Source organism: Dendrobates tinctorius, unplaced genomic scaffold (assembly GCF_039654945.1).
Source record: "Dendrobates tinctorius isolate UK_male_01 unplaced genomic scaffold, ASM3965494v1 ptg000254l, whole genome shotgun sequence".
NCBI classification, from domain to species: Eukaryota; Metazoa; Chordata; class Amphibia; order Anura; family Dendrobatidae; genus Dendrobates; species Dendrobates tinctorius.
The window spans coordinates 364,888-388,852 of record NW_027361921.1 but is presented as its reverse complement, the minus strand read 5'-3'; the positions used below and the strand labels follow the sequence as shown (position 1 = coordinate 388,852).

General features: G+C 47.2%; 1 protein-coding gene across 5 annotated transcripts in view; it reads left to right on the top strand.

The window, feature by feature from the left end:
- The window catches only part of CALCRL (calcitonin receptor like receptor), a 325,809-nt gene that overhangs the window by 116,318 nt on the left and 185,526 nt on the right, over positions 1-23,965 (top strand). The gene's annotated exons all lie outside the window — the stretch shown is intronic.

The following is a 23,965-nucleotide window of genomic DNA, read 5'->3' as shown; positions in this document are numbered from 1 at the left end:
GGAAGCTCTCGTAGGAGCATTGTCATCACTGCCTGAGTATGCACTGATTATGAGCTCAGAGCATTTGTTTTCATCTCTCATACATGGACACACACTATTTTTTATCTTTAGTTAATTTGAAATGCTCAAACACAGCTGACTTCATAGAAAGCCTCTTAGGCATTTTTTAATCATACAAATTTCCTCTCAAAATAATTTACTGTATATATGTGAGCAGGTAGCGGGATGCAATAACGGACAAGAGGAAGACTCCTGCCAGGGAGATATTTAAATGAGGGGGAGAGGTCTTCCCTAATACAAAGATCACTTCTAGGGGGTTTTAACTAATAGGGGAAGAAAATGTAAACTTTGTACTTAACACCTTGCGCTCCAGTCACAGATGTGCCCCTCACTTTGACTGGGGCCACTTGGAATGAGCCACAACAGGGATCTGTTACAGTCTTGTGGAAAATGGGGGAAGCTATGGGGGCCAGGTGCTGGTGTCGCCGCTGGCTCAGGCCCCCGGCACTTGTGATATTCACCTGTCCCCATTCCACCGCCGCGCACCGCTGTGTCTTTCGTCTCTCTGCAGTGACTGTTCAGGCAGAGGGCGCGCACTAAACACGTCATCACGCCCTCTGACCTGAACGTCACAGCCAGATGACGCGGAAGACAGCGTTTGTAATATATGCTATTCGATGGATTTACTTTGATCTTTCAGTCTCAGGCGTTTCTCAGGGTACAGCTCAGTAAATGTTTCACATCATGATGGTTCACAGTCTATGAAGAGGGGAGGAGGGAGGGAGCAAGTTTGTACTAAATCATACCCTAGAAAGAAACTGAAACTGCTTGCAGAGCTAATGACATGAACAGCATCAGATCAGCTAACCTCTCCAAACATGAGCGCAGAGGAAAAGCAAACTAAAACATGAAGCATACAGAGACAACATGTACTGGACTATTGATTTATGCAGAGTTTATTGAAAGTTTAGCTTTGCTTTAAGAAGGAGTTGTCTTAAGGTACTGTCACACTAAGCGATATCGCTAGCAATATCACTATAACTTGTGACGTTATAGCGATGTTGCTAGCGATATCGCTGTGTGTGATACTTACCTCTGACCGCTCCCCCGCTGGTTATCGCTGATCGCGCGAGAACGTCCAGGACTGTTTCTCGTCGTCAGCTTCCTGCGGCGCTTCCTGTGGAGAGACGAGATGGAGCCGGGCGGGAGGACGCAGGATCGCCTGGTGTGACAGGTAAGTAGCGACCCCCGTCCCCAGCGATGTCGCTGGTGAGATCTGCCTGTGTGGCAGCTCACTAGCGACCACTTAGCGATGTACCAGCGATCCTGACCGCGTCATATCGCTGGTCGGGATCGCTGGTACATCGCTAAGTGTGACAGTACCTTTAGGGAGCGTGGCCTAGCACAGCATGAAGTAGGAAGCAGCACAGAGAACTCCTGCTGAGATATATAGCTTTTTGCCTCTTTCACATGTAGGTGTCTCCATTACGTGTGGTGACAGTTTTCACACGTAACGGAGACACGTACTCATGTAACCACATTCAAATGAATGGGTCTGGGCACATGTTAGTGTGTTTCCACGGACCGTGTGTCCATGGACAAAACACGCTGACATTTCCGTTTTTTGCCATCAGCACGGACGGCAAAATGTCCCGCACACGGAGAACACACATTGATGTCATCCGTGTGACACGCATGGGCATCGGGGAAGAAGCGCTACAGTAAGCACTGTTCCCCGGCGGCATGTGGTGAAGCCATCTCTCCTCATTCTCCCCTGCTGGGATGAGTGTTATCTTAAAGTCCAAATGACAGCAGTTGGGGGCTTTTGGGACTCTTACCCCCATCATCATCTGACACCTTATAATGCTTATCATTCTCCTCTCCTCTTCTCCTCTTCTCGCTGGCAGAGCAGGGGAGAATGATGACAGCCGGCTTCAGCACCTGCCGCCGGGAAACAACACTTACTGTAGCGCTTCTTCCCCAGTGGCTGTCCGTGTGGTACTGATGCGGCACATTGGTGGCACATGTGTGCCACACGTAGTACACACATGGACACTGTGAGAATCATGTGGGAATAGTGGATGAGGGCAGGTATATCTCGCCCAGATTCCTTTCCTATGTGGCCTAGTCTGGTCAGTATCGCACCTGCTTGCTAATGAATAATGGGAGGTGGATATAAAAGGATGCCAGGTGTTTGTGTGAGTGTCTCAGCCTGGGAACACAGAGAGCCTGTCTGTGTGAGAGACACACGTGAGTGGAAGCAGTGCCCACGGCAACTGTGGTTTGGCTGGACGGGAGAAGCCCGCCAGTTGGTAGTTAGGTTGTACTTTGTTTAGTTAATGCCGGACAGACCAGGGTTTGTTTTATTTCTTTATGCATTGCTTTCACCATTAATAAACCTGACCCAGAGTCAGTTATACCCGAATCCCATCTCTACGCCTGAGTTTTATGCTGAACGCACGTGACCTTTGACCCCAGCAAAGGCGATCCCGGAGTGTTTTATCACATTGTGGTGGAGAATGCGGGCATCACGTTGCAAGCATGAGCATGGAGGACGTGGTGAAAGCGCTGGTACAGTCCACCGCCGTCCAGCAAGAAGCTAATCGGGTGATGATGGCCCAGCTGAAGGAGTTGGTGGACATGACAACTACCGATCGATCGCTTCTCCAGCAGGTGGCGCAGCGCCTGGCAAGCTTACCTGAGGTTAACCTGGAAGCAGAGTCGAGAGTGATTCACGTGAGTCGGTACTGGCAGAAGATGACGACCGAAGATGACGTCGAGGCATACCTGACCACGTTTGAACGGACGGCGGTGCGAGAAAAATAGCCGAAGGCACGATGGGCCGGCCTGATTGCCCCGTTTCTTTCCGGTGAGGCCCAAAAGGCGTATTATGACTTGGAACCTGAAGCTGCGCAGGACTTTGACAAATTGAAAGCCGAGATCTTGGCCCGGCTGGGAGTGACGACCGCTGTCCGTGCACAGAGAGTGCATCAATGGACTTATCAGCCGGATAAACCACCGCGGTCACAGATGTTCGACCTGATCCACGTGACGAAGAAGTGGCTACAACCCGAGGTGTTGACAGCGCCAGAGATAATCCAGAGAGTCGTCATGGACAAGTACCTGAGAGCTCTACCGCCAGCCCTGAGGAAGTGGGTAAGCCATGGAAATCCTACGACGGCAGCTCAACTGGTGGATCTGGTTGAACGTTACTCCGTGGCGGAAGGACTCCGAGACGACGCTACCCCAGCTCGTTCTTCATCATCTCCACGTGGAATCGGTAAGACTGTTCCAGGGAGTAGGGGAGATGGAAAAATCCCTAAGACAGTGGGGGAGGTAAACGGGACTGCCCGCACTGCGAGGCCGAGAGTAATGAACTATGGTCTAAGCAAGGGGCCCGTTAGGTGTTTCCGCTGCCAAGAGATGGGACATATTGCTGCGAACTGTCCGGTCACTACTGAACCCATGCAGTGCGACATCACTGACTCTAAAAACCGCATGTCTATGGTTGCACTGGTAGTGAGTGTGAATGCCGGTCAAAAGGATGTGGAAAAACACTTGTGTGATTTAACTGTTGATGGCAAAAATGTGGTGGCATTGTTAGACTCGGGAAGTGTGGTGACTCTGGTGAAGGCCAGTCTGGTGTCAGCCCCGACTGGACCATCAGACAAATTTTCTGTAACGTGTGTGCATGGAGACACCTGTTCGTACCTCACCACGGTCATATGCATTACTACTTCCTATGGGTCTGTACAACATAATGTGGGACTCGTCCCGGCGTTATTGCATGATGTTATCCTGGGCCGGGATTTTCCCCACTTCTGGCAATTGTGGGAGAATCAGTTGATGCCCTCGGGTAATAGTGTACATGATTCTTCTCCCAGGGCACGTGGGGGGTCTCGAACCCCTGGAAGATGTCTCCCAGGAAGACTCGGGGGAAGAGTCTGCGGGAAATTACCTGCAGTTCCCGTTTTCAGTTATGGCGGGTGATACGGAGGAGACCGGGGAAGAGGAGGAGGCCGACAGCCGTCCACCTCCCCGTTTGCCGGATTTAAAAGTTCAGAAAGATGACTTCCAAAGCGAGCAAATAAAGGATCCTACCCTTTCTCAGGCTAGGACAAATGTAAAAGTGATAAATGGGGTACCCGTAGAACCTGGCTCTAGGCTGGCATATCCTTACATGTTCCTGGAGAATGATTTACTCTATCAGATAGATAAAAAGGGGGAAGATACGGTGCAACTATTAGTCGTGCCAAAACCCTACCGGCGGCAGGTGCTGGACCTGGCCCACGGACATGTGATGGGAGGTCACCTGTGAGTCCAGAAAACCACCGAAAGGATATTACACTGTTTTGTTTGGCCAGGCATGCATCACGATATTCGTGTATATTGTGAGTCTTGTCCTGACTGTCAAGCCTCTGCACCTAAGCCCCGGTTCTGTAGCCCTTTGGTACCCCTACCTATTAATGAAGTCCAGTTTGAGAGGATTGGGATGGATTTAGTTGGGCCCCTTCCACGGTCTGCACGTGGACACCAACATATCCTGGTCATCTTGGATTATGCCACTCGTTACCCGGAGGCCATCCCTTTGCGTAACACGGCCACCAAGACGATTGCCAAGGAACTGGTGCATGTGTTTAGTCGGGTCGGTATACCAAAACAGATACTCACCGACCAGGGGACCCCCTTTATGTCCAGGGTAATGAAGGAGCTCTGCCGACTGTTACAAATCGAACCGTTACGCACATCTGTGTATCACCCTCAAACAGACGGGTTGGTCGAACGGTTCAATAAAACTCTGAAGCAGATGCTGAGAAAGGTGATAGACAAGGATGGGAAGAACTGGGACTATTTACTTCCGTATTTGCTTTTTGCCATCAGGGAAGTACCCCAGTCTTCCACGGGATTCTCGCCTTTCGAGTTATTGTACGCCCGACGTCCTCGCGGACTGTTAGACGTTGCAAAAGAAACCTGGGAGGGTCAGGTCACACCATTTAAAACAATGATAGATCACGTCACACAAATGCAGGACTGTATTGTGGCTGTTATGCCTATCGTCAAAGAACACATGATACAGGCTCAAGGAGCCCAAAAAAGAATCTATGATAGGGGCGCCAAGATCCGTACGTTTGCACCCGGAGATAGGGTGTTGATCCTGGTCCCCACGGTGGACAGTAAGTTCCTGGCAAAGTGGCAGGGCCCCTTTGAGATTAAGGAAAGAGTTGGTGAAGTAAACTACAAAGTATACCAGGCAGGTAAACGAAAACCTGAACAGATTTATCATGTAAATCTGATAAAACCCTGGAAAGATCGGTCTGCCTTGTCAGCGGAGCTGGCCCGTCCCGTCTGCTCGCATACCGTACCGGAGGTACGGGTTGCAGAGACTCTCTCGGAGCGGCAAAAGACTGAGGTCAGGCAGTTTCTACTTCACAACCAAAAGTTTTTCTCAGAAAAACCAGGGCAGACTACGCTAATGAAACATGACATTGTAACGGAACCTGGTGTCACAGTTCACGTAAAGCCCTACCGAATCCCGGAAGCGCGCCGTGAAGCCGTTTCCCGAGAAGTGAAGGCAATGTTAGAGTTAGGTGTCATTGAGGAATCGCACAGTGCTTGGTCCAGCCCGATTGTGCTAATTCCTAAACCGGACAGCACCATCCGGTTCTGCAATGACTTCAGGAAACTGAATGCGGTCTCAAAATTTGATGCCTACCCTATGCCCCGGGTCGACGAGTTAATAGATCGGTTAGGAAAAGCCCGGTATATTACGACCCTAGACCTAACAAAGGGGTATTGGCAGATCCCTCTGGCGGAGGCTGCCAGAGAAAAGACGGCATTTGCTACCCCAGAGGGTCTATTTCAGTATGTGTACATGCCGTTTGGACTGCACGGAGCACCGGCGACCTTCTAGAGACTGATGGATCGAGTCCTGAGGCCACATAGGCAGTACGCTTCGGCCTATTTGGACGACATTGTCATTTACAGCTTGGACTGGGAGACTCCTCTCCAGAAAGTACAAGCTGTGATTGACGACCTGTGGGAGGCAGGTCTAACCGCGAACCCCAAGAAATGTCACATCGGGCTAGAAGAAGCCCGGTATTTGGGGTATGTTATTGGGAGGGGTGTTGTTAAACCCCAGGTTGATAAGATTCAGGCGGTTCAGGACTGGCCACAACCTGTCAACAAGAAGCAGGTGCAAGCCTTCCTGGGGATCGCCGGCTATTATCGCCGGTTCATACCCAATTTTGCAGCCATCGCTACCCCCCTGACGGATCTTACAAAAGGGAAAGACTCCGTCATGATTAAATGGAGTTTAGCGGCTGAAGAAGCCTTCCATAGCCTAAAACGGGCACTTTGCTCTCAGCCCGTACTGGTGACTCCGGACTTCCGCAGCGAGTTTGTGGTACAAACGGATGCCTCTGATACCGGTATCGGGGCCGTACTGTCACAAGTGAGGGACGGAGTGGAACACCCAGTCCTCTATCTCAGCAGGAAGCTGAATAAACACGAGCAAAGGTATGCAGTCGTAAAAAAAGAGTGCCTCGCCATTAAGTGGGCTCTCGAGGCCCTCAAATATTACCTGGTGGGCCGAAAGTTTAGGCTGATCACTGACCATGCCCCTCTCAAGTGGATGCACTTGAACAAGGAACGGAATAGCCGGGTGACCCGGTGGTTCCTTGCACTGCAGGCCTACACTTTTACGGTGGAACACCGCCCAGGGGTACAGATGGGGAATGCAGATGCCCTGTCCCGAGTGCACTGTTTGGCGGGTGTCATTGCTCGACCGGAGTGGTCTGAGCAGAGGGGGGGGATATGTGAGAATCATGTGGGAATAGTGGATGAGGGCAGGTATATCTCGCCCAGATTCCTTTCCTATGTGGCCTAGTCTGGTCAGTATCGCACCTGCTTGCTAATGAAGAATGGGAGGTGGATATAAAAGGATGCCAGGTGGTTGTGTGAGTGTCTCAGCCTGGGAACACAGAGAGCCTGTCTGTGTGAGAGACACACGTGAGTGGAAGCAGTGCCCATGGCAACTGTGGTTTGGCTGGACTGGAGAAGCCCGCCAGTTGGTAGTTAGGTTGTACTTTGTTTAGTTAGTGCCGGACAGGCCAGGATTTGTTTTATGTTTTATTTCTTTATGCATTGCTTTCACCATTAATAAACCTGACCCAGAGTCAGTTATACCCGAATCCCAGCTCTGCGCCTGAGTTTTATGCTGAACGCACGTGACCTTTGACCCCAGCAAAGGCGATCCCGGAGTGTTTTATCACAACACGGATATCTCCGGTATAGTTTTTTCCGGTACCTGAAATAAACGGACGTGTGAAAGAGGCCTTTATCCTGATCTTTGCTCTGAAACACATCTAACACCCCAGGTGGAAGTGGGAGAGTTCCTGGAGGCTAAGGATCAATCATCTGAGTGTGCTGGCAGACAGAATGACCCGAAAAAGGCAGAAAGATCCTGGGGCAACGGTAAGCACTCAGAATCAAGATGGCGCCGATGCCAAGGCAGGGGCTGCACTAGCTGATGCAGCCCTTGCAAAGAGGCTTGACATGGCTGCTAAATTGGAGCCTAGACCAATGCTGGCAAAAATTCTGCACTATAAGGATTGATACACTATACTGAGGAAGGCCAGAGATATGACTGATCTCTCTATTAAGAGAGATTGTCTGGTTCCATAAGTATGGCTCTTTAAGTATGCAGAAATACCCCAGAAATTAACCAGAGGTGAACAGAAGGTACGAGGTACGACTAACCACGTTTATTAAATGTACTAAATTTCTTTTTCTTCCTCTACACTTACTCTCACCATGCTGACATACGCCCTAACAGTTTTGGCTCCATTACTCTTCACTCTCCTTCCCTAATCGCATACCCTAGTATTTTTGGAAGACCCGGAGGTGATGCGTGTCAGGCAGTGACGTGGTATCCACCACTGACAAGCTGACAAGCGGTAGATACCGTGTCATTTCCTGACTTGCCTCCCCTCCGGGTCTTCCAAAAATACTGGTCATACCGGTTAGTATCTTTAATTCAAGTCTGCATACTGCCGATACGTGTCTCATTAATGCACAAACGATCACCACGAACCCACCTCCTCCTGCAATTGAGGAAGGCCATTTGTGGCCGAAACGTGTTAATTTGTCTGCATTAAAAATCATCAAAATTCATCATAAAGTTGAGTGCCTAGGTTATTATAACTCTGATATATGGTGTGGGAACCTACTAATGCACCTACGCTAGTAGTGCACACGGTATTTTTGTCACATTAAACTACTAACACTGACCTAGAAAGCCATCCATAACCTTTCTCCTCTGTATATTTCTGAACGACACCATGTTCCAAATTATTATGCAAATTGTTTTTAAGTGTATGAGAAAAAAAGACCAAGCAAAGAATGGCCTGCACACCAATTAAATCTGATAACACATAATAACCGTAGAAAAATGCTTTATTGGAAAACACAACACACGTGTTAAAAACAATTAAAAAGGACAAAGGAAGTCCATGTAACACCCCTGCATATAATAATCACATACAGCCATAATAGGTATAGAGCCCTTTTTGTATCATTAAGAGTACAGACAATGAAAAGCCATCACAATACACCATGTGTGCAGAGTTTTTTCTGAGACATATGTAGTCTCCAAATTGATTCCTATATACCAGCCCAATGTACAAACTTTCCAGGACCATAATTCAGGAGCCTGCAAACAAATAAGGCTGTTAAAATGTAAGAGAAGTTGTAGCTACATACTCACTGAACCATCTAATGAGCAAAAACCCTGAAAGCCAGCTCAATATTGCCAGATGATGTGCTGGTGGATGGCCAGGCACCCATGAAGTCTGTGGATAGCCAAGGGAATAATGCCCATAGGCATCCAAAATAAAGCTAACACAGGGCTGAAGACATGGAGCAGGGGTGTGAGGAGCAACCCCACGCGTATCGCTTGCTTAAAGCAGCTTCATCAGGGGAAGTGTGCTTGCTGGCCCAAACTCAGCATTTAAATAGCATGTAGATAATACCTTAAACGTCATCTGGTGTGTGAAAACTCCCCAGCGGTCATGGCCCTGCAGATGTCTCGTGCAGCCCGGTGTTCACACCAAGATCTCGCGAGAGGACCGCTGGATTGTCCCATCTCGCCGAAATCTCGCGGGAAGACCGCAAGATCATTCCATATACCGCTGTATTGGTTTGTTTGCGCCTGCGCAGTGTATTCAGTTTATTCAGACCGGTCTGATACAGCAACTAGTGTTGCTGTGTATAAAGGGATGCAAACCAGAGGCTGCAAAGCCTTCAGCACAAATAAAAAGTATCCTTTGCCTTCGTATAATCACTAACCTGGCACTGTCTATGCATCACATTGTAGAAAAAAATGTATATAATCCATCAAAATCATGCAAAAACACAGTACCTCCCACATCTAAAGAGAAAAAAAAATAGAGCAGATCAGCCAAAATGTATTTTTATGCGCTCCAACCAATAAGTGCGCACCCTCATATATAGAACCCATTGATTGTTTGGTGCACCCCACACCTTTTTATACAACAAATTGTTTTTAAGTGTGTGGGGAATAGATATCTCAGCTGGGATCTTTGCTTTGGCACAAGCGAGTGGCTATGAAGTCACTTCAGCAGACTAGCAAGTTCCACATGAATATGGACACGGCATATTTATTATGCACACTTGTTATTCAATGTTACACATGCCAAACATGAAATAAAACATCTAAGGCCATCTGACCACTAACTAACAATAGCAGGCTAACTACAAAATAAACCTATATAACAGCAAACAAGTCCATGTAATCTTACTGTGTCAGCTCCCAGCTCAGCAGACGAGAGAGACTGAGAGATCCCAGCTCCTCCTGATTATATCAGCTGGACCAGTCAGGAGACCAAAACCTGGATTGAATAAGTGGAGGGGGAACTACCAGTCCTTTCCATGCTGATCACTAAGGAAACTAGGACTGAATTACAGTGAAATAAACTGGCTTCATCATCAGTACAGGGAGACATATGAAATGAAACGGGGAGAAATATACCTGTTTTCTAGTACCTCTCCCCTTGGCACCTCACACACCCCCCTCCTCTGTTCGAGCCCGTGGGGTCGGACACGACGAGTCACCAAGCAGTGCGTTCTAGACAACGCATCTGCATTTCTGTGCGCTGTGCCCGCCCTGTGCTCAACGGAAAATTTAAACCCTTGTAATGCTAAGAACCAGCGTGTCACCCGCGCATTGCCTTCTTTTGCCCGGGACATCCACGTTAGGGGCGAATGGTCCGTCACTAGTCTAAACTGGCGACCTAGTAAATAATAGCGCAAGGTGCACAGGGCCCATTTCACAGCCAGGGCTTCCCGCTCGACTACACTGTAGTTCTTTTCTGCTCTCGTAAGCTTTCTGCTTAGATAGGCCACTGGGTGTTCCTCGCCATTTACTTCTTGAGACAAAACCGTGCCGAGGCCCACCCCAGAGGCGTCTGTTTTGACAATAAACTCCCATTTAAAGTCTGGTGCAACCAACACTGGTTGGTCACAGAGGACTGTTTTCAATCGCTGAAAGGCCTCCTCTGCTTCTGCGTTCCACTTTATTGTGACAGATTTCGACCCCTTAGTAAGATCTGTGAGAGGAGCTGCGATGGTCGCAAAATGTTTGATGAACCGCCTATAATAACCAACGATCCCTAAAAAAGCTCCAACCTGTTTTTTGGTTACCGGTCGTGGCCAATTTTGAATAGCGTCCACTTTATTGGCTTGAGGCTTCACGACGCCTCTCCCTGTGCTATATCCCAGATAGCGAGCCTCTTCCAATCCCATCGTACATTTCTTGGGATTGGCAGTCAACCCAGCTGTTTTTAGGGAGTCTAAGACGGCTTGTACTTTTGACAAATGCGTGTCCCAGTCGTCGCTAAAGATAATGATGTCGTCCAAGTACGCGGATGCATACTGGCCATGGGGTTTTAGGACAATATCCATTAGACGTTGGAAGGTGGCTGCGGCACCATGCAACCCAAATGGCATATCTCGGTACTGGAATAATCCCTGGGGCGTAACAAAGGCAGTTTTCTCTTTGGCTGATTCCGTGAGGGGAATCTGCCAATAACCTTTTGTTAAGTCAATAGTGGATATGTACCTGGCCGAACCCAGTCTCTCTATCAGTTCATCGACTCTTGGCATCGGGTAGGCATCGAATTTCGATACTTCATTTACTTTCCGAAAATCGTTACAAAATCGGATAGTCCCATCGGGTTTGGGCACCAGTACGATAGGGCTAGCCCAATCACTCCGGGACTCCTCAATGAGTCCGAGCTCTAACATCTTCACTTCCCAGGCAATGGCTTGTCTCCGAGCCTCCGGAATTCGATATGGTTTTAGCCGTACCCGCACCTGTGGATCAGTAACAATGTCATGTTTAATTAGGTGAGTCCGGCCAGGAAGTTCCGAGAAAATATCTGCGTTCCTCTGTATGAACTCCCTGGTCTCTCGTTTTTGGCTTTCGGATAGCGTGTCTGCAATACCCACTTCTGGCGGATCTACCTGGGGGTCCTTCACCTTAGAAGGTGGTGCCCCTCGAGGCCCATCCTCAAGGGCAGCTCCTGCCACCAGACTCTCCCTGTCCCGCCAGGCCTTAAGCAAGTTTATGTGGTATATTCGGGCTTTCTCTTGTCTGGTTGGTGTATTTTATAATTTACTTCACCTATTCGTTCCAGCACTTCGTATGGTCCCTGCCATTTCGCAAGAAATTTATTCTCTACGGTAGGCACCAATACCAACACCCTGTCTCCGGGTTGAAAGACTTGTGTTTTTGCCGCTCGGTTGTATACTGTGCTTTGGGCATGTGTGCGCTCTAAACACTCTTTAACTATTGGCATAACTGCTGCAATTCGGTCCTGCATAAGTGTTATGTGTTCAATTACACTGCGATAAGGAGTCACCTCTTGTTCCCAAGTCTCCTTGGCAATATCTAACAGGCCTCTAGGACACCGCCCATAAACCAACTCAAAAGGTGAAAAGCCTGTGGAGGATTGGGGTACCTCACGTATAGCAAACAGGAGGTATGGTAGTAGGGCATCCCAATCTCTCCCGTCCTTATCCACCACCCTTTTCAACATTCCCTTTAAGGTTTTGTTAAAGCGCTCCACCAAACCGTCAGTCTGAGGGTGATATACTGAGGTACACAAATGGGAGATTTTTAGTAGTTTACATAAATCCTTAAGTATACGAGACATAAAGGGGGTCCCTTGATCCGTTAGTATCTCTTTAGGAATGCCGGTGCGGGAAAACATATTAACCAGCTCTTTTGAAATTGATTTCGCATTGGCATTCCGCAAGGGCACTGCTTCGGGATAACGCGTGGCGTAATCCAATACTACCAAAATGTACTGATGACCCCTGGCAGATTTATCTAATCGACCGACTATATCCATTGCTATCCTCTCGAAGGGCACCCCTATTATTGGTAAGGGCACTAAGGGGCTTCTAAAATGTGACATAGGTGCGGTCAATTGACACGTAGGACATGACCGACCGTACTGGGTCACGTCTCCCACTAGACCCGGCCAAAAGAAACGTTGCAGAATACGGTGTTTTGTCTTTTCTACTGCCAGGTGTCCTCCCAAGGGATGTTTATGTGCCAACTCCAAAACTACCTGGCGAAAGGACTTTAGGTACCACTAGTTGTTCTACCACCACCCCTCGCACCTTGTCTATGTGATACAACATATCCTGCTGCACCGCCACGTGTGGGAACTCGTTTTGAGCCCCTGGGTACAATGGTCTTCCCTCGGAGACCTTTATGTTTTCCCACGCCCTTGCTAGAGTAGGATCCTGGTGCTGAGCGGTCCCGAACTTACCACGGGCCACCTCAAGATCAGGCATTTCTAAAACATCCTCTAGCTGGTCTGCCTCGCCTGCATACACAGCCAGAGGAGAGTCCGCAGATTCTAGTACTTCCTCTGAGATGGGTTCTCCGTCGTCTTGCTGAAATGGTTCAGGGGCTAGCTCCGGAGTACCGTCTTCAACTAGAGGGTTCATGCCACTTTTGAAGTTCCACAAGTCCCAAAATAAGGGAAAGTCTCTCCCCAGGATTACACTGTGTCCCATAGACTTTATGACTGCCGCCTGATGTCTTTTGGTCCCTACTGGCGTGGCAAGAGTAACCCAGGCAGTGGGGTAGTTCTTAGTATCCCCATGGATGCAACTAATGCCCACGGTTAAGTTCGTTAGGGCACTAGAGTCCACCAAACTGGCATGTACCAAAGTTACTTGACTGCCGGAATCCAAGACGGCATTCACACTATAACCGTCAACCTCGACGTGACACACGTGTTGTTCATTTCCCGTGAGGGTCTCCGCCACACAGACTGACTGCACATATAACGAAAGACGCCTCGTAGCGTTACAGTCCATTGGCTCTGTAGTCATTGGGCAGTTAGCTGCTACATGGCCAAGCCCGCGACATCGCCAACATTGTATAGGCCCTTGTCTCCTCGATGGAGATCCCAGACGAGGTCTGCTGTCTTGAGGTGAGCTCGTACCACCTCCATAGTCCTTTGTAGGTCTGCTACCCTTCATTGTGACGTTCTGTTCTTTTGAAGATGAAGTAGGTTTCGCAGGACTCTCCAGCGATTTCTTGGGGAGCCAGTGGGGTGCTAACGTCCCTTGGAGTAGGCTTTCAGAAGCATTGTAGCGTTCGACCATATTCACCAACTGGTCAGCGGTAGTTGGGTCACCCTGTCCAACCCACCGCTGGATCTTTTTTTTTAAACCAAAGATTTTTTATTATATTCAAATGTCGTTATAATTACATTTAGGCAAAGCTTTCAAATCATCTCCATTGCATACAGAAAAAAAGAACACGACATTCAATTTCCTCCCCGTCATAGAAGAAAAGAAAAAACAAAACAAAAAACAAAACCAACCTCCTCCCTCCCCCCCCTTCCCAACTGCAATACAGACTTTCTCAATGTGATTGTCTCGACTGTAACCACATGGCCCAGATTTTTTCAAAGTGTGCCTCTGTATGTTGTTTTCTATAAATTCTCTCTTCCAATCGGATTACATTATTCACACGAGTGACAAACTCCCCAATCGTTGGGGGTTCAGCATCAATCCATTTTTGTGCGATCAGCTTACGGGCAATATATAAGAGTTTTGCTATAACGGACTTATAGGCATTTCCCACCGACACCTCCTCCACATATCCCAGTACACACGTTATTGGATCCCTTCCTATATCACATCGGTATATCTTCTCAACAAGCCCTATAACCTCTTCCCAGTATGACGAGAGTCTTGGACAGGACCAGAGCATATGAAGCATTCCCGCAGGTTCGTACCCACATCTTGGACACTCCGCGTTGTCCCTCAAGCCCATTTTCCTCATAAGTTCTGGGGTCTTATATGTTCTATGTATGATATATAGTTGAGATATCCTGCCCGGCTCACTCAAAGAGAGTTTAGGTATATACTCTAAAATAGTCTCCCATGTCTCATCTATTATGTCCCCCACTTCTCTCTCCCATTTAGATTTTACTGTTAGAGGAAACCCAGCCAAGTAAGAGTATAATAAATCTCTATAAATGGTAGAGATAACACCTCTAGTACCCCCTGACGCACACACATAATCCAACACCACATCCCTCTGTACCGTCATATTCGTTGTCTGTTACTGTGCTTGAAATGCATGCCTAAGACCGAAATATCGAAATTCCCCACTACGTGAGAGTCCAAACTCTTCTTTTAGAACAGAGAAAGGCTTGATCTCGGACCCCTCCAATAGTTGCCACATATATTGCAAACCTCTCCTCTCCCAATCGATAAAGTCCTTCAGTTTATATAGTTCCGATAGATTCACATTATCCCAAATAGGTGTGTATATCGTCAGTTCCTCAACTCTTCTAAGAAGTTTGATATGCTGCAATATCTTGTGCATTAGTCCAAATGTGGGTATGTCCTTCCCAAGTCTCCCAAAGCTTCCTGCTTCCAAACTTTGTACCAATGTTCTCTTGTTGGTCAGTTGGACCAGAATTTCCCCCATAACGCTCAAGTTCCCCTCCTCTCACCAGCCCCTAAAGTGCTGCCCCTGCGTTGCTACAAAGTATATCCATGGATTTGGCGCCGCCAACCCTCTTCCTTCCCCCTTTGCAGTATTTCCAATTTAATTTTTGCTTGTTTTTTCCCCCAGATCAATTCTCTAAAAATGGTATTAACTTTGGAAAATTTTTTCTTTGGGATCCAAACCGGGGCATTATGGAGGACATACATCAACTGAGGCATCATTATCATTTTAATTAGATTCGTCCTCCCCACTATTGATAATACTAATTTACACCATGCTGTCATCTTCACTTTGAATTTAACTAGTAACGGGTCCAAGTTTAGTTCGAGAAATCTAGATACAGGCATAGATACCCATATTCCGAGGTATTTAAACTCCTTAACTACTTTCAAGTGTCCAACCGCCTCCCCTACATCTCGACATCCCAACTCTCCATCAATCCCCATGATACATGACTTGTCCCAATTAATTCTCAATCCGGAAAAGAAACCAAATTTCCCTATAAGGACCATGACCTCAGTCAGTGTCTCTCCGCCGTCTTTTAAGAACAGGAGTATATCATCCGCGTAAAGGGCGATCTTTTCCTCCAGTTCCCCATATCTAAAGCCTTGTATTTCTTTGGAGTTACGAATTTAAATCGCTAACGGTTCCATCGCCACAGCAAACAATAACGGTGACAATGGACATCCCTGACGAGTTCCTCTGAACAACCCAAATGCCTCCGAGGTCTCCCCATTAATCCTAATATATCCTTTCGGGTCTACATACAATAACTTAACCCAGGAAATAAATCTGTGCCCAAATCCCATACATTTCAATACTGCCCATAAATAATTCCACTCTACCCTGTCAAAGGCTTTCCGTGCGTCCAGTGAGGCCACCACCCTTTCCCCCCTATTATCTGCTGGGATTTGAATATTTAAAAACAGTCTTCGCAGGTTAATGGCGGTAGATCTGTTTTGTAGGAACCCTGATTGGTCTGGATGTATTAATTTTGGAACAACTCTAGACATTCTTAACGCCAACATTTTGGCTAGTATTTTAACATCTGATGTCAATAACGAGATTGGTCTATAGGATTCTACGGATGAGGCATCTTTCCCTTCTTTAGGAATCACCACGATTACAGCCTCCCTCATAGAGCTTGGCAATACCCCCTTCTCTGCTGCCACCTCAAGTACGTGCTTAAGTTTAGGCGCTACAATTTCTATTAATTCTTTGTACACTTCTCCCGGGATTCCGTCAGATCCAGGTGACCTGTCATTTGTTAATGATAGGATAGCCTTCTCTACCTCTTCTACAGTAAATAATTCTTCCAAATTTTGTTTATCAGTATCATCTAACCTAGGTAACTCTATCTCTTGTAAGTATCTATCCATCTCCAGATCCGAGGCCCTCAATTCCGAGGTATACATAATATTCCTTAAAACATTCCAATATCCCGACGGTGTCCCTGTGAACTGCCCCATCTTTAGTGACAATTTTGTATATTTGTGATGGTTTTTTCTGCGCAGCAGTAATCACTGATAATAAGTGTCCCACCTTTTCCCCCTCTTCGTAGAACAATGCTTTTTGGAATGCCCTTTTCTTATCTATCCCTTGTAGATATAACTTATTTACTTCTTCTTGTGCTTCTTTTAATGCGTTCTGGGTGTCGGCATTGGGTCTAACTATCATCTCTTCCTCTGCCCTGCTGAGCCTATCTGCTGCCTCTTGGTTTACCTGCCTCGTTCGTGTCTTCTGCCTCGAGATATCTCGTATGAATAATCCCCGCAGATAAGCTTTCATGGCATCCCATACTATGAGTGGATCCGCAGTGCCTTCGTTTAACTGAAAGAACTCAATATCATTCTTAATAGTTCCCATGTTTAAACATTTGAGCCATTCCGGATGAATCGTCCCCCCTACTCTCCTCCCTTTCCCCACTCCCAATCTCAGACTAACCTCAACTGCCCTGTGATCGGAGATAAGTCTCTGTAAGTATTCCACCGTTCCAACCATTCTGTCCATGCCCCTATTACCCAGTGCTAAATCTATGCGTGATAAAGTATGATACGAAGTCGGAAAACACGAAAAGCATTTCTTCCCCTCATTGCGTACTCTCCATAAGTCTATCATATCCATTTCACTAACATATGTCCCAAATGGAGTCATCCTGTCTTTCCTAGGGCAATTTCCCTCATTGCCCGCCCGATCCCAATACTCATTCATAACATTATTAACGTCTCCTAATATTAGCACTGGGCAATCCCCTCTCCCCCCAATCTACTCAAAAATCTCCTGTAGTTTCTTTTTCGAATATGGGGGTGGGATATAGAGGGCCACTACAATTATGCATATTCCAGAAATTCGACAACGCAGAGAAACAAACTGACCGTCCTTATCTATATAAGAATCAATTTCTTCATAATGAGTATGAGAGTGTATCAGTACAGATACTCCCCTTGCGTAAGCCGAATACATAGAGTGATAGGCCCGAGTGACCCATTTTTTCTCTAACCAATTTTCCTTTCCTATAATCAAGTGAGTTTCTAATAGACATACGATAGCTGGTTTATGCTTTCTAATTTCTGCCATAACTGCCGCTCTTTTATTTGGATCTGACACTCCCCGTACGTTCCAACTTAGAATTTTAACATCACCACTCATTATGTCTTAAAAATATAAAAAATAACCGGTCTTCTGTGGTCACTATATTATATTGCAGTATGTGAACTCCCCCATAACCAACCCTCCCCTGTCCCCCTCCACTCCCCCCCCTCCCCTCCATCCCAATCTAGCTGATTCTCTCCTTCCAACGAGAGAGAGTACAGCCAGCACCCAATTACTTCACACCTGTCATGATCCAGTGTTGGATCTGGCGGTATTAAATGCATTAAGTGAACTTTTTTTCCTTTGGTTCCAAAGTGTGTCGTGATAGCCCCCGGTGGCCATTAGAATTATCACACGTGGTGTCGTTCATTCTAAGTTGCCCGGTGGTGGGGAATGGTATCGCACCTTAGGTTTAGGTTAATGTTCACTTAATTATGGATCAGGTGTGACACCCTATAAAGGTGTGCTCATCGTTGGTGATAGTTGTTCATTTGCAACCAACCTTGGTGGTGGAAGGAGCTGAAGAGAGTGCTCAGCTCAATCTGAGTCCTGGTGTGGAAGGAGTCACAGAAGGGAGTTCTTGGCAGCTATTCAGGAGGAAGGCTGCAGTCTGTCGCTGGACTCTGTGCTGGAGCTTTAGCACAGAGAGAGCTAAGTTTTCTGTTTCCCCTGTTTGTGACTTTCCTTATGTGTGTTCTAGTGCAGTGGTGGGATAAGTCTCCGCACCGACCTATTCCCTAGTGAGGGTTTAGGTTTAGGGCGAGCTAGGGTATTTAGGCACGCGTGCGGCGACAGGCGAGGAGCCTGTATAGGGAATGTTAGGAGTGTAGGGACTCTGGCTCAGGGGAGCTGAGGAGGTCTCCACGTCCCCCATTCCCTATCACAGGGCCCACCACTGTAATTGTTCCCTGTGTTTACCCTTATTCTTTAAATTCGCCAGCTGGAGGTGGGGTATCCAGTTCTACGTGTATTTCTTAAATTCGCCAGCTGGAGGCGGTGTATCCGGCTGCACGTCCCATTATTGTTTAAATTCGCCCTGCTGGAGGCGCTGTATCCAGGATAACGTGTGTCGTAAATTCGCCCTGCTGGAGGCGCTGTGTCCAGTCACACGTGATCATTACAACACCCATATAAAGCCACTGAGTCTCCTTTGTTTGGCGTCCATCACTCCCACCATCAAAAACAAAAATACTCATCAATACTCATCAGGCCGCATAACATTTTCTAACAAGGATATTGCAATAGTCATCAAAAAGCACCCGGGGATCAACGCCCCCAAAAAAGTTTTTGAGAAACCAGGTGCCTCGGAGCACAACATCAAAAAAAAAGGATATATGTCCGAGAGTCTCTACTTCATCCTTCTCCGTCTCTCACTGCTCCCAGCTTGGAACGGTTGTTCTCCATCCATTTGACTGCTTCTTCTGGGGTCGGGAAAAACTGAACAGACCCCAACGCTGCTACTCTCAGTTTAGCAGGATACATCATAGAATACTTCACTCCCAGCGCTCTCATTTCTCTCTTGACCTCACCGAATTTCATCCGCATTTTCTGGACCTCTGCTGAATAGTCCGGATATATTTCAATACGGCTTCCATTAAACGTGAGGTCCTGCAGCTTCCTGGCTTCCCGGAGGATAGTCTCTCTGTCTCTACAATTCAGTATCCTGGCCAGCATAGTACGGGGAGCACTACCCGGCGGGAGGGGTCGTAGGGGGACACGGTGTGCTCTCTCCACCGCGAACACCCTGGAAAGCGTGTCTCTGCCGATCTTGGATAAGATCCATTGCTCAATAAAGTCGGTGGGGTCGCTGCCCTCTACTTTTTCCGGAAAACCCACAAATCTGAGATTGTTCCTCCTTGATCTATTTTCCAAATCATCCTGCTTTAAATGCACTGCTGATATCTTTTGGGCATGCTGGGACTGAGTTTTCTGCATTTTGTTTACAGAGTCCTCAGTGCTGCTCACTCTCTTCCACAGCACCCATCCTGGTATCTGCTTTGTTCAGTGCCTCTTTAATGCCAGTGATTTCTTCTTTAATCTTATCAACCCGGCTATTCAACTTAGTCAGTGTCCTCTTGCAGAACGACACCACCATAAAGACATCTTTCAAGGTTGGCTCTCTCTCAGGAGTCTCTTCATCAGCTCCACTGTCTTCCTCCTCATACACATACTCAGGGCCAGCGAATTCCCCTCCCTCTCTTCTCCTGCTATCAGCATCTCCAACGGCTTCATCGCTCACCCCCTCTCCTTCCAGCACTATACCTTCTTCAGTGTCCCCCTCCTCCTCTCTTGCAAAGCGCTGCAACTTCTGAAGGATCTGTGACCTTTTACCAAAGCTCTCAGATTGTCTCCGCGCCTCCTCCACTTTCCCGGCGCCATCTTGTGCAGTCACGCTGCTATCCTCCCCGATATCTTTCTGCCTCCTCCTCCCCATCTCGGCGCTCCTCTGCACTCACGGCGTCTCCTTCCGACTCTTGGGCACTCACTGTGCCAATAGATGTGCCCAGGTCAGTGTTAGAACGGCCTGTTTAAGGATAATTCATAAATCTGACGGCGGAGCTCTTCTACCTAGCATCCACTCACATCCGCGCTAGGCCACGCCCCCCAACCCACCTCTGGATCTTAGCGGGTAAGGACCGCAGGTACTTGTCTAGAACAACACGCTCCACCATCTGTGCGGACGTCAAAGCCTCTGGTTGCAGCCATTTTTTTACTAGATGGATGAGATCATGCATTTGTGAGCGGGCTGGCTGATGCTCCACAAAATTCCATAAATGCACCCTCTGTGCGCGTACATACGTGTTTACTCCCAGCCTTGCCAGGATTTCGCCTTTGAGTTTGATATAGTCCATAGCATCCGCTCCACTCAGATCGTAATAGGCCTTTTGTGGATCTCCGCTTAGAAATGGAGCAACTACCTCAGCCCATCTGTCCAGTGGTAAGTGCTCACGTTCTGCAATACGTTCAAACACGGTGAGGTATGCTTCCACATCATCGTCTGCGGTCATTTTAAGCAAAGTCTTCTGTACGGCTTTCTGCGCACTAGCAGCGCTTTGTGCACGGTCTCCCTCATCTCGGGGTTGCCGAACCAAGGCCTGTTTTATTGCCTCCAACTGCTCTTGCTGCATCTGGTGTTGCTGCTCCAGAGCCTTCTGGAAGCAAGTATTAGTCTGCTGTTATTGCACATTTGCTTGCAATAACTGCTTCACTAGTTCCTCCATATTACTGGACTCTTGGCTCTTCAAAAGCGCAGAAGCTTTCAGCCAGGACATACACAGCGTTTTCTCTGCAGTCACAGTCCAGCAGCCACAGTTGCCCGCATTCGAAACACCATTTGTGGGGAATAGATAGCTCAGCTGAGATCTTTGCTTTGGCACAAGCGTGTGGCTATGAAGTCACTTCAGCAGAATAGCAAGTTCCACATGAATATGGACACGGCATATTTATTGTGCACACTTGTTATTCAATGTTACACATGCTAAACATGAAATAAAACATCTAAGGCCGTCTGGCCACTAACTAACAATAGCAGGCTAACTACAAAATAAACCTATATAACAGCAAACAAGTCCATGTAATCTTACTGTGTCAGCTCCCAGCTCAGTAGACGAGAGAGACTGAGAGATCCCAGCTCCTCCTGATTATATCAGCTGGACCAGTCAGGAGATCAAAACCTGGATTGAATAAGTGGAGGGGGAACTACCAGTCCTTTCCATGCTGATCACTAAGGAAACCAGGACTGAATTACAGTGAAATAAATTGTATTCATCATCAGTACAGGGAGACATATGAAATGAAACGGGGAGAAATATACCTGTTTTCTAGTACCTCTCCCCTTGGCACCTCACAAGTGTCATAGTGTTTTTTTTGTTTTTTTTTCAATGAAACCCATTGATGGTCTTGTGTCTCAGGGCTCTTTGGATCACTGAAATCAATTTCAGATACCTGTGATAGTTTGCCATGTGAGCCCAATAAAAGGAAAACTGGATGTCCCACACTATTGAGCAGGCCACAGTTTTCAAGTAACATGGGAAAGAAAAAGCATCAAATAGTGCAATGCCTTGGTCAAGGGATGAAAACATTAGATATTTCCCGAAAACTTAAGCGTGATCATCGCTTAAGAGATTTGTGGCTGATTCTGAGCACAGACGTGTTTGTGCTGATAAAGGCAGAATGAGGAAGGTCTCTGCCAGGCAAGTTCATTGGATTAAGAGAGCAGCTGCTAAAAAGCCATTACAAACCAGCAAACAGATATTTGAAGCTGCTGGTGCCTCTGGAGTCCCTCGAACCTCAAGGTGTGTAGGATCCTTCAAAGGCTTGCTGTGGTGCATAAACCTACTATTTGGCCACCCCTAAGCAGTGCTCACAAGCAGAAACGGATGAAGTGTACCCAGACATACCTGAAGACTAATTTTCAAACAGTCTTGTTTACTGATGAGTGCCGAGCAACCCTGGATGGTCCAGATGGATGGAGCAGTAGATGGTTGGTGGATGGCCACCATGTCCCAACAAGGCGGTCATGTCAGCAAGGAGGTGGTCGAGTCATGTTTTGGGCCGGAATCATGGGGAAACAGCTGGTAGGGCCCTTTAAGGTTCCTGAAGGTGTGATAATTACCTCTGCAAAGTATATATGTCAGGGTCCTGACAGCGCCGGCATGCAGCCTTCGCTAAGCAGGGACTTACCCGCGTCGTAGGGACCCCTGGGGACAAGAACAGCCGGAAAATAAAGATGCACAGGACCTGAATGTAGAAGTTTAGCAAGCCAGCACAGGACCTACGGTCATGTGACTGCAAGGGGGCGGGGCTTAGCATCCTGCTTTCAGAGAAGGTAGAAAACTCAGAGTCGGGCAAAGCGGAGGTCATGCACAATACAGGCAAGGTACAGGAGGGATAAACAGACGGGAGGTCAGACAAAGCCAAAGGTCATACACAAGATATCAGTAAAGTACCAGGGATGAGACAGAACGGATAGTCAGGGCCAAGCAGAGATCAAAACCAAACAGACGTAGAAGGTACCAAGCAGAATCCAAAGCAATATGCAGAGAACAGACCGAGTCATACACAGAGAATCATGCAACCAGAACACAGCACTAACACACTCAGGGGTCACCACACAATGCCAAGGGCGAAAGTATAACTGACGGGGGATGGGAGCTTCCTGAGGCTATAAGAAGCCTCCCCAGAACCAATGAGTGGCCACCATAATAGGTCCCAGGTGTGCAGGTGAGAGTCTGCACTGAGATAAGAACATTAACCCCAGAAGTGCCGGTCACCCAGCAATGGTATCATGACAATATAGAGTTTCTGACTTGACAACTTTCTTCCATGGTATAAAAAGCAGAAACGTACCTTCAGGAGCAAAATCATCTTCATGCATGACAATGCACCATCTCATGCTGCAAAGAATACCTCCTGAGTCATTGGCTGCTATGGGCATAGAAGGAGATAATCTCATGGTGTGGCCACCATCTTCCCCTGACCTCAACCCTATAGAGAACCTTTGTAGTATCTTCAAGCAAAAGATCTATGACGGTGGGAGGCAGTTCACATCAAAACAGCAGCTCTGGGAGGCTATTCTGACTTCATGCAAAGAAATATAAGCAGAAACTCTCCAAAAACTCACAAGTTCAGTGGATGCAAGAATTGTCAAGGTGATATCAAATATAAATATCTTGTGAAATACATCACAGAAATAAACCATATAGGTATTGTGTGAATCAGAAATAAATCAGGACCTGTAATAGGAAAAAATCGCGAATAGCAACAAAAACTGGAAAAAACCACGACCAAAAATCCAATGATGCAAAATTATAATAAATTTTATTTAGAATATGCAGATACAGGGAGGGGAAAAAGGGTTACACCAGAAGAAGCACAAGTTGAAATAGGACGCAAAATGGATCAGAGCATACATGCTGAAATAAGTAAGGTATAGGTATAAAAACAATATTGCAAAAATAGATGAATATAGAGAATAAATAGCCATCATTACAAGTCAGGCCAAGTGACCATGCAAGCAAATAATATCACATCAAATATCAGTGCACCAAAACACCAGGCTGATGCAGTATGCAAAACAGCAACCCACACCCCAAATAGTATAATAAAATGACTAATACCTGAAATAAACACAGGGGGCAGGAGCCGGATCCAGGAAGTATTTAGCTGTGTTCTGGGACATAGTTAACCGGCGCATGCGCAGTAATTCTTTTAGGCTTTGCCCGCAGTTGGGCAAAGCATACTGCGCGTGCGCGAGGCAAGATTGCATTGTGCACGCGCGGACTATGGCGGACACCTACTCCAATTCCA